Source organism: Coffea arabica, chromosome 3e, assembly GCF_036785885.1.
Source record: "Coffea arabica cultivar ET-39 chromosome 3e, Coffea Arabica ET-39 HiFi, whole genome shotgun sequence".
Classification (NCBI taxonomy): domain Eukaryota; kingdom Viridiplantae; phylum Streptophyta; class Magnoliopsida; order Gentianales; family Rubiaceae; genus Coffea; species Coffea arabica.
The window spans coordinates 42401074-42418976 of NC_092315.1; the positions used below are offsets into that span (position 1 = coordinate 42401074).

At 40.5% G+C, this 17903-nt stretch overlaps 1 long non-coding RNA gene across 1 annotated transcript; it reads right to left on the bottom strand.

Moving 5' to 3' along the window:
- Positions 1-10640: 10640 nt before the first annotated feature.
- Positions 10641-17467, bottom strand: LOC140038278 (uncharacterized). The gene is made up of 2 exons (XR_011842119.1): positions 16916-17467; positions 10641-12297 (listed from the first exon to the last, which is right to left on the bottom strand). It is a non-coding gene; the product is annotated as an uncharacterized lncRNA (long non-coding RNA).
- Positions 17468-17903: the final 436 nt, after the last annotated feature.

Here is a 17903-nt window from a genome sequence, read left to right on the forward strand (position 1 = left end):
AACCAAAGAAACCAACCAAACAAGTAAAACAAAAAAAGCAAAGGAATCAACTTGGACCTTGGATCAAAGCCAAGAGAAAAATCACAGCAGGTGACTCGCCGTAGAACCGTGCCTTTCAGCGATGGTTGAAGCCGATGGTAGAGGCGGTGTTCCTTCCTTCCGTTTGCTGCTTTTCCTTTTCTTTTGCTGAGATTCGGTCTCTCTCTGCCTTGCTCAGCCTTTCCTCTGTTTCTCTCTGTTTTCGCCTCTCCCTTTTCTCTCTTCTCTGCCCCTCTCTTTTCCAGCCGCCACTCCCCAACTCCTTGCTCTCGGTTTTCTCTCTGCCGTCAACCCAAAATCCTCTCTATCTCCCTCTTGTTTTCTAGCGCTCTTTTGCTCTTCGTTGTTGACTCCTCTCTAAACCCAGCCTTTCTCACAGCCAACCTCTCTATGCTTTCCCTCAAACTCTCCCCGTAACTCTTCTGGTTTTTTCGTCTCAAGATTTCTCTCCGTTTTCCTACCGCCGCCAACTCAAAAAAAACCTCCTCCTTCTCTGCTGTTTTCTTTTCTTTTATATGGGGAGCCAAACCCTGAACCCTATCAATGATGGTGTGGATGAAGCCAGATGGCTTGTCCTCTTCCCCATCGAACGGAGCCTAACCGAGAAAATGCCACTGCAATTTTCTGTTGCGGCTGGAACCGAACGTGATTTTTCCCTTTTTTTTTAATAATAATTTAACACAATATAAATAACTAATTAATTAAGAAAAATAACTAATGAAGAAAGATTGAATAAAATGAGCGGAACTAGGCATAAAAAGATAAAAATGAAATGCTAATTTTTCTTTTTTTTTCCTTTTTCTTTTTTTTTTCTTAAATAGCCCAAAACCCGCAATCGGGTTTCCCCATTTTTAAAAGAAATAAATAATACAAAAATAATATTTTAAATAAAAATCAGATAATAAGAAGAAAACTCGGAATAAAAGATAGAAAATAAAATGCCTAACAACAAATTATGTTTGATTAATGATTTTCTTTTTTCGTTTTTCCCTTTTTTTCCTTCTTTTTTCATTTTTCATATTTTCCCCAAAAAACATTAAATTTAAATCAAAACAACTAAAGCATAATTTCTGAATGCTTCTCCTTTTTTTTCGAGAAATTCTATGCTAAAACTTAAAAATTAAATAATAAAATTAAAAATTAAAAACTAAAAAGTGAATAAACCTAGCACGACAAATAAAAACTAAAATAAATAGTAAATGAAATTTCGCTGAAAATTTGGTGTCTACGGTTTGCCTCTCTTTGTCTGAATTTTGGAAAAACTTGAGACAAAGAAGTAGACACCAAATACCTACCTGTGTTATTCGACCACAAAATGGTTCCGACGGACATGAATTTAAAACGGGAATGACCCGAACAGGAATTTTAAAACGGGATTGACCCGAACGGGAAATTTAAAACGGGAATGACCCGAACAGGAAATTTAAAACGGGAATGACCCGAACAGGAAATTTAAAACGGAATTGACCCGAACATGAATTTAAAACGGGATTGACCCGAACGAGGAATTTAAAACAGGATTGACCCGAACGAGAAATTTAAAACGGGACTGACCCGAACGAGAAATTTAAAACGGGATTGACCCGAACAGAAAATTTAAAACGGGATTGACCCGAACAGGAAATTTAAAAACGGGATTGACCCGAACAGGAAATTTAAAACGGGATTGACCCGAGAAATTTAAAACGGGACTGACCCGAGCAGGAATTTAAAACGGGATTTCATTGGGGAGGTATAAACAATGAATTGAGTTTTTACCTGGGAGTGGTTCAACTTTTTGTACCAAGAGGGAGATTTGATCACTGTGGCTGAAGCGATAGCTGATGTTGTTTCTTATGATCAAACTTTGCCAATAACATTATCACTTCGTCTTTGCTTACTAGGGAGCTGTTTCTGACATCGATTTTGGTGCGAAAAGGAGAGTGGTTGTTTTTGTTTGTGAATGCAACGTTCCTGCAAGAAAAGAAGAAACAATGGACTTGCCACCATCATTTGATCCGGTTTACCTTGGGAATCGTGTAAACATGAGCCTTGTGATGCTTTTGCCTCTGTTCTGCGGTGTCTATCTTAATCGAACTTGTAATTTTGAAACCTTTCAATTTCTGAGTCACCAAATCTATGTAGCAGCTTTGTTGCACTTTACCCACTTTAATAGATGATTGAATCGCCTATCCTTGCGCAAACCCTAGGGTTTATCCTCCATTCGAATCCAATGGTGAAAGAATGATGCATGGAAATTTGTCCTATCAAAATCAATAATATATGCAAGATGATTCCCATGTCAGGCAAAGATGAGCATGCAAAAGAATGCAGACAATCACAAGCAGTCGAACGTAAATAATCGAGAGAAACCAAGAGGTTTATAAAGATACATTTTGCAAAAGAATATTCGTAAAGAAAAATATAAATTTGGCCAACGAATATCATATTCAAGACTTTGGATATATTTGCTTCGGAATTTGATACTGGCAGAAGTATAACAAACATGAGGAAAAGTCTAAATGAACCAGATCACCAACTGTTCCTTCTCGTGCTCATCTGTTGAGAAAACCTGCCTTGGCGCCCTTTCGGGTTTTCACCAAGGTTGCCCCCCACCCTTTTTGTTTTTTGGTTTTTTTTCTTTTTTTTCTTTTTTTCTTTTTTTTTTCTTTTTTTTTCTTTTTCCTTTTCTTTTCTTTTTCTAAGGCGCCCTTTCGGGTTTTCACCTAAAGAACAATGAAACATCTCGACCATGATCGACTCAGAAATATGAGTTAAAGATTTCGGGTATCAGTAAAATGCACTTCCCTTGTAAGATTAGGCGAAGGCATTATGGACATCACTTGCCAGTTGATTAACAAATTTCCTAATAGAAATACAACAAGTGACGAAAGCCAGGACTTTGGGCTTTGTAATGAGGTCAGGTGGGGTGTTTTTCAAGAAAAGTTGAGGCTTGAAAGCAAATTTGATGCGAGGGGTGAAATAATTTGAGACTGCACTATTTTGAAATCGTTTCCGATTTTGAACGAAACCGAGGAAAATTTGCCCCAGTTTGATCGGATTTTCTCTCTTTACATTTTTCTCATTGCATCTTCCTCACTTTTGCATTTTTCTTTAAAGACTAAATTTGCCCCAGTGTGGGATTCTCTTTTCTTTTTGATTATCTCTCTTTTAAAATAAATTTGCCCCAGTGTGGGGTTTGCAATTCTCGGGGGTTATCAAGCGAAAATTTGTCAATTCTGATGGCTCAAAAGGGACAAGTAAAGATAAAATATTTTGAGTGTAAAAGAAGATGGCCTGACTTGCATTTCGCCATTTGCATGAATTTCTAAAGAAAATTTGCATGATCAAATGAAAAACTTCTTGCACATGTCTGAGTTGATGGGTTGAGGGAATGTTCGTCCATCCATTTCTGCCAAAATAAGTGCTCCGCCAGGTAATACCTTTTGGACAATGAACGGTCCTTGCCAATTTGGAGCAAATTTGCCTTTAGCTTCATCTTGCATCGGCAAAATTCGCTTTAGTACTTTGTCACCTTCTTCGAATGCACGCCGATGGACTTTTTTGTTGTAAGCCCGGGCCACACGTTTCTGATAGCACTGACAATGACAGATAGCATTGAACCGCTTTTCATCGATCAAAGTCAATTGCTCATGGCGTTGTTTTATTCAATCAGCCTCCTCCAATTTAGCTTCCATGAGGATTCGTAGCGAAGGGATTTCAAATTCGGCTGGTAATACAGCTTCCATTCCATACATGAGTGAATATGGCGTTGCCCCAGTCGATGTCCGGATAGAAGTCCGATACGCCATTAATGCATAAGGCAACTTTTCATGCCAATCGCGATGCCTTTCAGTCATTTTGCGGATAATCTTCTTCAAATTCTTGTTTGCGGCTTCTACAGCTCCATTCATCTGAGGCCTATAAATGACAGAGTTGCGGTGTTTGATCTTGAACTGCTCGCATAGTCCATCTACCATGTCATTGTTCAGATTCTTGGTATTGTCTGTAATAAGCGTTTCAGGTACTCCAAAGCGACAGATGATGTGATCTCTCAAGAAATTGGCAACTACCTTCTTCGTCACATATTTGAATGACTCCGCTTTAACCATTTGGTAAAGTACTCAATTGCCACCAATATAAATCGATGTCCATTTGAGGCGGGAGGATCAATTGTACCAATCACGTCCATACCCCACATTGAACAGAGCCATGGGGCGATCATACTATGCAATTCAGTGGGTGGAGCGCGTATAACGTCACCATGCATTTGACATTTTATACATCTCCGGACAAAATCTATACAATCACGCTCCATAGTAAGCCAGAAATATCCGGTTCTCATGATTTTCTTTGCTAGCAAATGGCCATTCATGTGAGGTCCACAAACACCACTATGTACTTCTTTCATCATATATTGTGCTTCGTCTTCATCAATGCACCTTAAAAGGTTCAAATCTGAGGTTCTTTTGTACAAAACTTCTCCATTCAAGAAAAATTTTGAAGCCATTCTACGCAGAAAGCTCTTGTCCTTTGTACTAGCATGCAGAGGGTAAGACCCAGTTTTGAGAAACTCCTTAATACCATTATACCAAGGAATATTGTCAGAGGACTTGTCTACAACCCAACAGTGGGCAGGCTTGTCTTGGAGTTGAATCTGAATAGGTTCGATCCTCAATTCATCTGGATACTGGATCATAGAAGCCAAAGTGGCCAAAGCATCAGCAAATGCGTTTCGGGCTCGCGGGAGATGTCTGAACTCCAAATTTTGAAATTGCTTGGCCAGAGTGAGCAAACTACAATGGTAAGGTAAAATTTTTGAATTTTTGGTTATCCACTGCTTCAAGGTTTGGTGCACGAGTAAATCTGAATCACTGAAAGCTATCAACTCTTTGATTTCCATTTCTAAAGCCATTTTGAGACCAAAAATGCAGGCTTCATATTCAGCCATGTTGTTTGTGCAAGTAAATTGCAATTTGGCAGCGGCAGGGTAGTGCTTCTCTTCGGATGAAACCAAAACAGCTCCAATTCCAGCTCCGAGAGAATTCGAAGCTCCATCGAAGAAAAGCCTCCATTCAGGGCTTTGCTCACTTATATCGTCTGTGGCGCCTACAAATAAGACTTTCTCATCAGGGAAATAAGTATGAAATGGTTGATAATCATCATCCCTTGGATTTTCTGCCAAGTGATCAGCTATAGCTTGCCCCTTGACAGCCTTTTGTGAAGTGAAAACAATATCGAACTCTGAGAGAATTATCTGCCATTTAGTCAGACGTCCAGTTAACATCGGCTTCTCTAAGAGATACTTCAAAGGATCAGATCGGGAAATAAGATAAGTGGTATGGCTCAACAGGTAGTGTCTCAGCTTTTGAGCTGCCCAGGCCAATGCGCAGCAGTTTTTCTCAATGAATGAATAATTAGCCTCATACTGCGTGAACTTCTTGCTTAGATAGTAAATGGCTTGCTCCTTCCTTCCGGAGTCATCGTGCTGCCCCAGAACACACCCTACTGCTCCGTCGAGCACAGATAAGTACATGATCAATGGTCGGCCCGGTTTGGGTGGCACTAGGACCGGAGGCTGCAGCAAATAATCTTTATTTTTGTCAAAAGCTTGTTGGCACTCCTCATTCCAGTACAACGGCACATTCTTTCTCAACAATTTGAACAACGGCTCGCATGTGGCAGTTAACTGGGCAATGAATCTCCCAATAAAATTGATCTTTCCTAAGAAACTTTTCACGTCCTTCTGAGTTTTCGGCACTGGCATATCTCAAATTGCTTTGATTTTTGCTGGATCTATCTCTATGCCTCTTTTACTAACAATGAAGCCCAACAATTTACCAGCTGGTGCCCCAAAGGCGCACTTTGCAGGATTTAGTTTCAAATTGTACTTTCGCAACCTTTCGAACAGCTTCTTCAAATCAACCAAGTGGTCTTCTGCTCTTTTAGACTTGATTATGATGTCATCCACGTAGACCTCCATCTCCCGGTGGATCATATCATGAAACAGAGTGGTCATGGTCCTTTGATAAGTAGCTCCGGCATTCTTTAGACCAAATGGCATCACTCGGTAGCAAAACGTGCCCCAAGGGGTGATAAAAACAGTCTTTTCCCCTATCCTCCTCTGCCATCAAAATCTGGTGGTATCCAGCGAAGCAATCACAAAAAGATTCAATCTCATGCCCAGCGGTATTGTCCAGGAGAATGTGAATATTTGACAGAGGAAAATCATCTTTAGGACTGGCCTTATTGAGGTCTCTATAATCAACACAAACTCGCACCTCTCCATTCTTTTTTGGAACAGGGACTGGATTCGAAAGCCAAATAAGGTAATGGAAAACAATGATAATGTTGGTTTTGAGCTGTTTTTCAATTTGTTCTTTTATTTTGAGACTCATATCTGGTTTGAATTTTCGGGGTTTTTGTTTTACGGGTGGAAAAGTAGGGTTTGTGGGCAACTTATGTACTACCACATCAGTTTAAATACCAGTCATATCATCATAGGACCATGCGAATACATCCTGGAACATAGTAAAAAATTCAAGCATCTCCTTTTTCTGCCTCTCATTCAAATGAATACTAATTTGCACTTCCTTAATTTCATCTTTAGTGCCAATGTTAACCTTTTCTGTTTCTTCCAGGTTCGATTTTGGTTTCTCCTCATATTGTTCAAAGTCCTTTGCAAAAGAATCGAATTCCTCCTCATTATCACTCTCGCTTTGGAGCTCGGATTCCCAGACCTCCAAGTCGTGAGTGATATAGAGATTGCCATTATTGAATTCCAGAATAGTGATATCCAAAGGGTCAAATAATTTTATTTTTGGCCATCTGAAAGAATTAACGAATGTGGGATAATAAGCAAACAAATATACAACAAAAAAATGAACAAGCAATATAAACAAACAAATAAACAACTCAACATGACAAGAACAATTCGTGCATTTTCATAAAACCTTTGATTGAAAGCGAAAACAAAAGAAAGCAAACGGGAACGAAATGAAAACTTGACAATATTTTCATGTGCAAGCTTTAGTCAAAGGTAAAGATGCTTTCATTAGCTATTTACAGATGCAGAAATATTTTCCTGAATTCGCATGAATGACAAACCCCTTTAGGTTTACCGAAACTCCTTCCGAATGGGCAGAAACTTGGCTGTCCAACTGGAAATTGATCCTTCAGGGATGCCAGAAAACTCGGCCTCATCTGGGAAACTGTCTTCAAATGTTGCCCCAACGAACAATTGGGCCAAACTAGTTTCGATTCCATCAACTGGGTTAATATCTGATGTGATCACCTCGGTTGGTCGTGGAAAAGTATAATGCAGTGGTGGAATATCAAGAGCCTTTTGCCTGCCTTATTTCTCTGCTCTCTTGCGTTCCTTCATTTCTTTGATGTCTCTAGCGGTTGGTCGGAAACCCAAGCCAAATGAATCCTTTTTCTCCACAATTTCCACTGGTTTCAGAATTCCTTTCAGATCACGTCCCAGCCCTTTGTCAAACTCATATCCTCCGCGAATCATTTCCTTAGCCATCATGACACTGGCCTTTGACAGAGCTCGTTCCTCTTTTGTTATCCAACTTGCGGAGACGATATCGGTTGTGCTATGAGGGGTCACTGTGGCGTTTTGACTACCATCTTTTTCGGACCCAGAATCAGCAATCACGAGGCAATCCTCCTCGGCAAAGATAGTTATCAACTTGTCATTTACTATGAATTTCAACAATTGATGCAATGAAGAAGGCACAGCTCCGGACTTATGAATCCACGGCCTTCCAAGCAAAACATTGTAAACACTAGGAAAATGCAGAACTTGGCAAGCTATTTGAAACTGTGCGGGCCCCATCTCGATGACTAAATCCACTTCTCCTATAGGTTCTCTTTGTGCTCCATCAAAACCTCTCACAATGGTCCCTGAAGGCCTCAGCTTGATATCTTGCAACCCTAACTTTTTCAAGGTATTCCAAGGACAGATATTAAGCGCAGATCCATTGTCAATCAATACCTTTGGCAAAATTTTCCCATTGCACCTCAAAACTATGTACAGAGCCTTATTATGTCCAATGCCTTCCGCCGGTAACTCATCATCAGAGAAAGTGATTTGTTTTGTAAATAACACACTCCCAACCATATGTGAGAAATTAGCAACCGAAATGTTCTTAGGGATTTGAGCTTTAATCAACACTTCGAGCAACGCATCCCTATGCATATCCGAAGAAAAGAGCAGATCCAACATGGATATTTGGGCGGGCGACTTGCTTAGCTTCTCGACCACATTATATTCACTTCTTTGGAGCATTTTAAGAAAATCCAAGGCTTCCTTCTCAGTAATTGTTGGTTTAGCGGGCCGCTCGGGGTTATCTGTTTGAATCGGACCGGTAGCTCCAAACGGACTTACAATCCTCCCAGATCTGGTGACCACTGACACCTCTTCTTTGGCAACTGACTTTTCTCCAATTTGTATGACAGGTTCATCGTAGTTCCATGGCACTCACTGCAAACTCAGAACAGGCTCTTGCTCTGGGAATTCGACGACCACTGGCTCCAAAGCCTTGCTTTCAGCTAGAGTGAGATCCAAAATAAAAGGCCTTTTATCCTCCTCAAATGGCACCTCTATTATAAATGGTTGGTCTGTGACCCCAAACACCTCAGCTTCCCTTGCCAATTTTTGGACTTGCTCCTCATACTCCGCGTCGTCCAGAATGACCCCAATGGTATTAGCGTGTTCAGGCAAGGGGTTCCTATTTACATTCGGCCCTTGTGCCTCTTTTTTTCTGATTACAATCTCTCCGGCTTCAATCATATCTTGAATTCTGTGCTTAAGAGCCTTGCAATCAACAGTTGAATGTCCGGGTATTCCTGAATGATAAGCACAGACGGCTTGTGAGTTATACCCAGCGTATATGCCATATGGATAGGTCGGAGGGGGTACCGTGTCAATCTTTCCGGCGGCCTTCAACTGGTCATACAATTGGTCTAGAGGCCTGCCTAAATCGGTAAAGGTACGGCTGCGGGGTTGGTTGTAAGGTTCAGGAGGTTGAGGATGGCTATAAACAGGTCTATTTGGGGGAGGAAATCTTGGGTTATATGGAGGGCGAGGTCGGTTTTGGGGTGGATTTGGTTGAAAAATCTGAAAAGGAGCTAAAGGTGGGTTAGGATAGCTTGGGCGAGGTCGTGGGTGATGGATATTGGTAGTATATACATGGTGCGGGTTTGAATAATAAGGGTAATGTGGTGGGTAGGTTGGATTGTGTTGGTATCGGGGTTTGGGTGAAGGGTTCTGGTTCCAGATAAAAGTTGCATCCCCCTCTTTCTTTTTAAACTGCGGTTTCTTTCCACTACTTCCTTGCCCTTGCAAAGCTTCTAATTGTGATTTTAAGGCAGAAACGTTAACAATTTTTCCGGCTCTCACAAAATCATCATACTCTTCGAGTTTGTTCACAATCACAGCAAATGTACACCCAGTCATACGGAAGATTTCTTCGAAGTATGGAGGATCATGCGCTTTTATGAAAGTGCGAATGATTTCATCTTCGGTCATCGGAGGCTCAACCTTGGCAGCGATCTTCTTCCATCTTTTGGCGTATGTCTTATGATCTTCAGATGGTCGCCTCTTGGTGCTTTCCAAAGTAGTTCTGGTCGGTGCTAGCTCACAGTTATATTCGTACTGTCTGATGAAGGCGTTGGACAGATCAAGCCAATTCTTCACCTCCTCTGGTTTCAAGTTTGAATACCAATCAAGGGCGTCTCCTTCTAGACTCTCTGGAAATAACCTTAATGGCAAGTTTTCGTCATCCACCGGTCTGCCCAACTTGTTGGCAAACAAACACAAGTGCGTCTTAGGATTGCCCGTACCATCATATTTATTGAACTTCGGGATCTTGAATCCCACGGGCAGTTGCACATTTGGAAACAGGCACAGATCATCATAGTCTAACACCCCTTGTTTGCTTAAACCTTGGTTTTTCCTGATGAACTCATCGAAACGATCCAACCGCTTAAGTAACTTCATATCAACCGGGGCAGACGACTCTCCCATTTCTGGCTTGGTTTGAACAGCGTGCTCCGGCACAACAGGCTCTGCGGTAGTCTGATAAAAAGCTTGTGGATTTGGAGGCATGTTTGGACCACTTTGACCACCTTGAGGCTGAAATCCTTGCCCAGAGGGAAGATAGAACGGAAGATTCTGAGTGTAAGTATACTGCGGGTTGAAAACTCCCTCAAAAGTAATTTGAATTGGAGGAATGACAAATGGTTCGGATTCCGGTTGTCTGATGGGAGGAGGCTCGGGCATTCCACTACTAATGAGCTCGTCGATCAACTTCCTTTGGGCGGCCATCTCAGACGCCATTTCCCCAAATTTGGTGAGTAATTCAGTCAACTGAACCCCGGGATTTGCGGCTTCCGGTTGGGTAGTTGCAGCGGTCTTATCAGACGATTCTGGCTGAGTACTCATGTCTACACGATTCCTTTGGGCTCGACTACGGGATCGCGTTATGATGGAGTTTCGTCGAGAAGCTATGTTTAAATGTTACCTGAGAATTTTGAAAGGAATTGCCTTTAAATTTAGCCCTCGCTTAGCTATTGCAATAAAAATAAAGAAAAGGAAAAGAAAAAGACAAGAATTAGTAAATATCCAAAAAATTCGGATGCATGTCCTATGGGGGAGCCCTTTTTATGCCAAGGGTAGGCCTAGCATGAAAATGCAAGCCTTCGGGGTAAAATCCCATTTCCAAACCTGTAAGTGAATTTAGAACTTTGAAATGGAAAGCTTCTCATAAAATGTGGAAGAGTTCAATCTTTCTTTACAATTTCGTCAATGGTCTTAGTAACCATGTTTACAAAATCCCTATGTTTTAAGAGACTTGTACTTTGTGACTCTCTAGAGCTCCCTAAACTGAGTTTACGCGCTCCTTCCCTAATTATATCAAGGGTGTCTATGGCTTCCTCTAGTTTCTCGTTCTTCTTTTTCTCCCTCCTCAACTGCACTTGGGTATCTTCTAGAACTTTGTTGGCCATTATAAGCTGGGCTTGAGATTCCTCTAATTCCTTCCTTAGCTTCTCCATTTGCTCTTCGGGACTGGCCGATGCTGTTTGTTGCCTTGCCCTATCATGTTCCACCCTTTGTCTGATCCATTCATTGTACCCAGGCATAACTGCAGGTGCCACCTTGTTTACCAATTCCAACTACAAATTCTCAAGACCTTGCAAATTTCCTCAAGCCTCTAATACCATGCTTCGACTCTCGGTCACCGTACTTAGTCTGAGATCTTCAACCCCTTGTACCATAGGAATGATTTGCGGGTATCCAAACTGTCTCATAACCCTTTGTGGAATATAGGCGACTAGACCATTAACTCCAGCTAGAGGGATGAAGTCACGTTGAGTGGTCCTAAAAGCTGGGTCCCTAACTTTGGTCCAATCTAGAACCCACTGTACCTTTTCTGGTGTCAAACTGTTGAACTCCTCAATAAATTGGCTTGACGACATCACGCGGTAGTAGCGGCTGACTCTCTCTCGATGTGAATCAATCCAATTCTCAACTGGGAGACAAGGACCCAAAGGGTTAAGTGATCTCTTCACCAAATGTTCCATGATCCACATTTGAAGTACCAAATTTGAAGCATAAAAGAAACCCCCTTTACTTTGGCAATTGGTAATGGCTGAGAAGATGTCCGCTATGACAACGGGTACCAAAGTTGGTGTTGCTCCACGAATTTCTAAAAAAAGATTTTGAATCATGTTGATTGTTGCAAATGTCACATTGCCATGCCTTTGAGGGAATAGCAATAAGTTGATCAAAACCAAACCAAAAGCTTGCACACGCTTCTCTTCCCATTGCCCCCTTGTTATAAAGAAATCAATCTGATGGCGCTCATAAGACTCCTTTTCCCCAAACCGGTCATATAAAAACCTCAATGGACAAGATCTAGCGTCGGGGTGTTGGTCTAAGCTATTGTTCCTCAATCCCAAAAATCTGCAAAACTGCTCTTTCGTTCCCCTACTCGGGTATATCATAGGACCGCCTTTTCCCGGTACTTACAATAATCCCTCTAACTCTTCTAGGGTTGGGGTGAGTTCGCACATTCCAAACCGGAAAACTGAGGCATCCGGATCCCAATAATTGATCAATGCTTGGATAGCAGCTACGTTGGGTGTTATGTCGACAAGGCTTGGTAGATGCCCCACATATTGGAATAGCCCCCCAATCTCATAAGATAGGTTATTCTTCCACTGATTCAACTCTCGGGGGACTTGGGTGAGCATTCGACACTGCGTCATCTGGATGGGGAATTCACTTAGATACCGTTACCTTGCGATTTTACCCCTCAAGTTATTTTGCAAAAAGAGTAAACGTGCAGATCCCAAAAATAGGGCTAAATACCCATGGGATTATAGGGTTGGCTTATCCCTAACATGGAATTGCCTAAATGGCGTTCCTTCTAAGGTTTAATGCATGATGCCATTTATTAAAACGATGTAAATATGTGACAAATATGGCCTAAAGGACATAAATAATGCATCGGGGGGAAAAGGTCTAAAATGAAATGTACTTATTGAAAATTAAGTGTAATGACTGAAATTTAAACATGTGAGTTATCTAGTGGGTAAGTCACAAAAGAGTGCCAAAGAGGCCTCTTATTGCTAAGGCACATGAATGCAGGCCAAGAAAACAATGAAATGGTTAGTGCAGTTGATAGTACACATAACATATTGGGAGCAATTAAGAAAAGAAATACAATAAAAGCAAGTAAAAGGGGTGGAACCCCTTCCCTCGTGCCTAATGTGCTTAAAAAAGGGTGAGACTGACTCTAACCTAGGCAAACTCTAATATGGATGCATGAGGCTGGGGCTCACTGATGCAACTAGACTCGATAAGGTTTAAAAAGGTCCCCAAGCCTTCAGACCTAGGGGAATGGGTCATCAATCCCAAGACCCTCGGTCGGTGGCTCGAGCGGTCCCCTAGGTACTGCTATGGGCGCAGAGCACACCATCCACGTACCTAGAGAAACCATTCCTAGTCCTACAAGGCGGTGTGGGAAAGAGCCCACAAAAAATAAAATAAAATGGGATAACAATAAATAAACATGCACGTATGAAGTGTTCCCTATTTTGAGGGAAGGGGTTGAGAACCAGCGCGAGACTCTAAAGGTGACACACACCCCCCCCAAATGCAATGCAAAGCGCGGAATCAAGTACAACATACATCCAAACAACCAATCATACATACGTGAGTGAGGGAATAGTTTGATACGCGCGCGCGAGGTAAAAGGCCCTAAAATGGAAAATACAACCCTAATATCCAAATGCTATACATAAAAAGGGTAGAAAAAGGAAAAGAATAGCTAAATCGAATGCTTGGACCCACTTAGGAAGTCCCCAGTGGAGTCGCCAACTGTCGCGCCCCACTTTTTGATTTGGTGTGAAAGTAGTGTGTGGAATATGTATGTGAACGTATTTGAAAATGAAAATAAAAGGCCGTGGGACTTGAAAATGCGACGATTTGGCCAAACAAAGTTCAAAAAGGGTTTTTGAATGAAAAATGGAGTCGCCACTTGGTATAGAGTTAGGGTGTACCAAGTCACCCAAAAAGTGATTTTTGGAAAGAAAAGTAAACAAACCCTTTTTGAAGAATTTTTAGGTCTACGTAACCAAAGAAAGGGATCGGGGGTCACATTTGATAAGGGAGAAGGCAAAGGCAAAGTCTAAGGCACTCCCTTACCCTAGCAAGAGCTAGTTACGTGATTTAGCCCCACTTTTCCTAATTCTTCTACCCAAAATATGCGTTGCATGTTGGATGTGACTAATGGATATGAAAAAGAAATGCAATCCTAAATCTAAAATGTCTCTTACGAGGCTTTTTGATCCCAACCACATGAGTTGTGGTGGCCAATAAAGAAAGTCCTCATAGAGGTCGCGAATGATGCAAATGAAGGCTCAAATATGAGTACAAGTGTGAAAATGTAAGAAAGCGTGCATGTGTGCAAATGTAAGACAAGTGCATGTGTGCAAATGGAGAAAATAAAGGTGTTTGTGTGCAAATGGATGAAAATATAATAGTAGATACATATAAGTGCAATTGGGTGCAATTTGCGAGCTAGAAAATAAATGATAAAAGAAGAAAAATGTGCAAACATGGCATATGGATTGAGAAAAATATAGGTAGTGAGAAAATGTGGATAAAAGAGTGAGGAAGTGACATGATAAGAATGAGAGTGCATGAACCTAGAGGAATGCATCAAGTCGGGTACGGGAATGACTCCTAATTTCACGACTTTAATTTTTCCTTTGATTAGAAGGAAGAACTAGCGTGCTAAGGCTATTTTGTAGCCACACTAGCTCGTTTCCCTTATCAAAAGGGGACCCTCAAGCAAATGTACCCTATAACTAGCATGGAAATGCAAAAGCCTAAAATGAAGGGGAAAGGATTGGAGGAGCATGCCAAATGCTAGAAAACTAAGAAAAATGCATGAAATGTAGTGAAACATGCAAGTATGAACTAGCGAGGGGAATCCCAAAGGGTCTAGCGTTGGACTAGCCCATATCTATGAATTCCTACTAGCGTTGGACTAGTGGAAAACGGGACCATGAGCCACAACTAGCGTTGGACTAGTGTGGTGACGTGCATTCATCCATCACATTCATCTATGACTATAGAAAGCAAGTAGACATGCCAATCACCTATAAGCACGTAGCACATAACACTTAGCATGCTCGACTAAATGCAAGAGCCTAATAAAGCAAATTAACACGTAGCAACAAAAGCAAGCAATCAATCTAATGAGCCTATTGCATTTTGCTAACTAAAACAAAAGGGGAAGGGGAAAATGGACAAAAACGCTCTCCAAGCCCTATCTATTACAAGCCAAGAGGTGTACACATACCCCATAAATAAATAAAAGAATGACTTAATAAAAGCAAAAGTAAATGAAATAAATGAAAGGAATTAAGGAAAAGCAAGGAAAGCAAAGTAGACATGCAATTCTCACTTAGCAGGTTGGATCACATAGGGTCAAATAAAGTGCAAATAAAGGGTTAGCGTGTACCTCCCTTGAAATGGTGTCCCTAATGAGGCGAAATTACTAATTTACCCTCCAAAAGAATAAAAAGGTCAAGGTACCACTTTAATTATGGAATAAAATTATATATGAAAAATGAAAGTTAAACACTAAGTGGAGTCAACTAAAGTGTTTACATAGACAAACCAACCATATACAAGAAACTAAAGCAACAGGGACTTAATTAAAATAATTAAAATAATTAAAAAAATTTGAAAGGGTCTAAAATAAAATACTAAAATTGATGGCTTAGGATGAGACCTATTAAAATCAAATGCTATAACTTCATCAAAGATGAATGGAAATCTATTTGTTCAAGTTAAACATCAAAATTATCCAAAACGTGATTAGAACACAAATCCAAGCGAAAAATTTATCAAAACTTATTGAACCTCAAAATTCATGCTAAAAGTCACTAAACGTTTTACCCAAAATCATATCAAAGCATACCAAGAGCAATTAAGATTCTAGAATGACAAAATTTGATTAAATTATTCAACTAATTGGGCCATAGTAGCACTAAACCCAAATTAAGGGGTTAAAGTGCAAAATTTGGAGAACACTTCCATGCATGTTACGTAGAAACAATTTTCTCATTTCTGATTTCCATTTCTCTGCAACCCATTGTGTTTCAATGCCAACCGAAACATTACCAATGAACATCAACCACAAGATACAAACTCTCCAATTATCAATCAAACCAACCATTCCACCTTTCTTGCAAAATCAAAGCAGAAAATCTGGAATGATAGCTGCCAGAGATAAAGAAAACAGCAAAAACAGAATGCAGCAAGAATTTTTTTTTGCAATCTAAGATGATTAATAAACCATGCAACAACTTCCTTTCCGCACTACATGTCGACTTCAACACAAGTTTGATCAAACCTTTCAACCAAACATCCAAATAAACTTAAGCTAAGCAACATAACCCACAATTTCAACATCCAAACAAACCAAAACATAGAAAGGAGATCATGTGAATGCTGGGAAATTTTATGCAACATGATGCGGCAATCCTGATCTGTTCATTTTCCAGCTAGTGTTCGAACATGATCCAAACATTTCAGCCTCTAAACATGCAAACACAAACCAATCTCGTTCCTCTTCAACACCAGATTGAACATGCAACGTAACTGTAAAAAACTCAATGAGCATTCACGGTGAATACAACAGCACAAAGAATGCAACAGTTTCTTGCTTCGTTGCGAACTTCGCAGCTTCGAGCTCGTGTATATTAAATGCCGAAACAAATCTCTTTTCATATTTTCCTTGCCTAAAACCCCCCCACAATTTGAACATAACCCCAGCTCTACGATAAAGAAAATCAAAACAAAGAAAGTGTTGACAGCCAGCTTTTCCCTCACCTACAGAAACTTTTCATCCTCTGAAACTTTGAGTTTTCAGCAACCTTACACAACAGGCATATGCCAAGCCATAACCCGACACCCAAACAATAAGAATAGGAAGAGTAGTGACCAACGAAACATTAGAACAGATTTGCCCAAAACCTTTTCCAATTTTCTGAAATTTCTATATGCACGAAGATTGGCTTTGACCATCAAATGAAAACTACGGATTCATCGTATACCCCCCCATAGGCAAACCCCAAACTGCTATTCCTAAACCCAAGTCAGCCCAATGCTCATCTGACTCCATAGAACCCACATAAACACACGACTAAATACGCAGCAGTGGAAATTTATGGTTGGGGGGGTCAAAACAGGGATCTAGGAATAGACAATTTCTACGTGAAACCGTCCAAAAGCAAACATCAAAACATGAAAAACCAAAGAAACCAACCAAACAAGTAAAACAAAAAAAGCAAAGGAATCAACTTGGACCTTGGATGAAAGCCAAGAGGAAAATCACAGCAGGTGACTCGCCGTAGAACCGTGCCTTTCAGCGATGGTTGAAGCCGATGGTAGAGGCGGTGTTCCTTCCGTTTGCTGCTTTTCCTTTTCTTTTGCTGAGATTCAGTCTCTCTCTGCCTTGCTCAGCCTTTCCTCTGTTTCTCTCTGTTTTCGCCTCTCCCTTTTCTCTCTTCTCTGCCCCTCTCTTTTCCAGCCGCCACTCCCCAACTCCTTGCTCTCGGTTTTCTCTCTGCCATCAACCCAAAATCCTCTCTATCTCCCTCTTGTTTTCTAGCTCTCTTTTGCTCTTCGTTGTTGACTCCTCTCTAAACCCAGCCTTTCTCACAGCCAACCTCTCTATGCTCTCCCTCAAACTCTCCCCGTAACTCTTCTGGTTTTTTCGTCTCAAGATTTCTCTCCGTTTTCCTACCGCCGCCAACTCAAAAAAAACTTCCTCCTTCTCTGCTGTTTTCTTTTCTTTTATATGGGAAGCCTAACCCTGAACCCTATCAATGATGGTGTGGATGAAGCCAGATGGCTTGTCCTCTCCCCCATCGAACGGAGCCTAACCGAGAAAATGCCACTGCAATTTTCTGTTGCGGCTGGAATCGAACGTGATTTTTCCCTTTTTTTTTTAATAATAATTTAACACAATATAAATAACTAATTAATTAAGAAAAATAACTAATGAAGAGAGATTGAATAAAATGAGCGGAACTAGGCATAAAAAGATAAAAATGAAATGCTAATTTTTCTTTCTTTTTCCTTTTTCTTTTTTTTTTTTTCTTAAATAGCCCAAAACCCGCAATCGGGTTTCCCCATTTTTAAAAGAAATAAATAATACAAAAATAATATTTTAAATAAAAATCAGATAATAAGAAGAAAACTCGGAATAAAAGATAGAAAATAAAATGCCTAACAACAAATTATGTTTGATTAATGATTTTCTTTTTTCATTTTTCCCTTTTTTTCCTTCTTT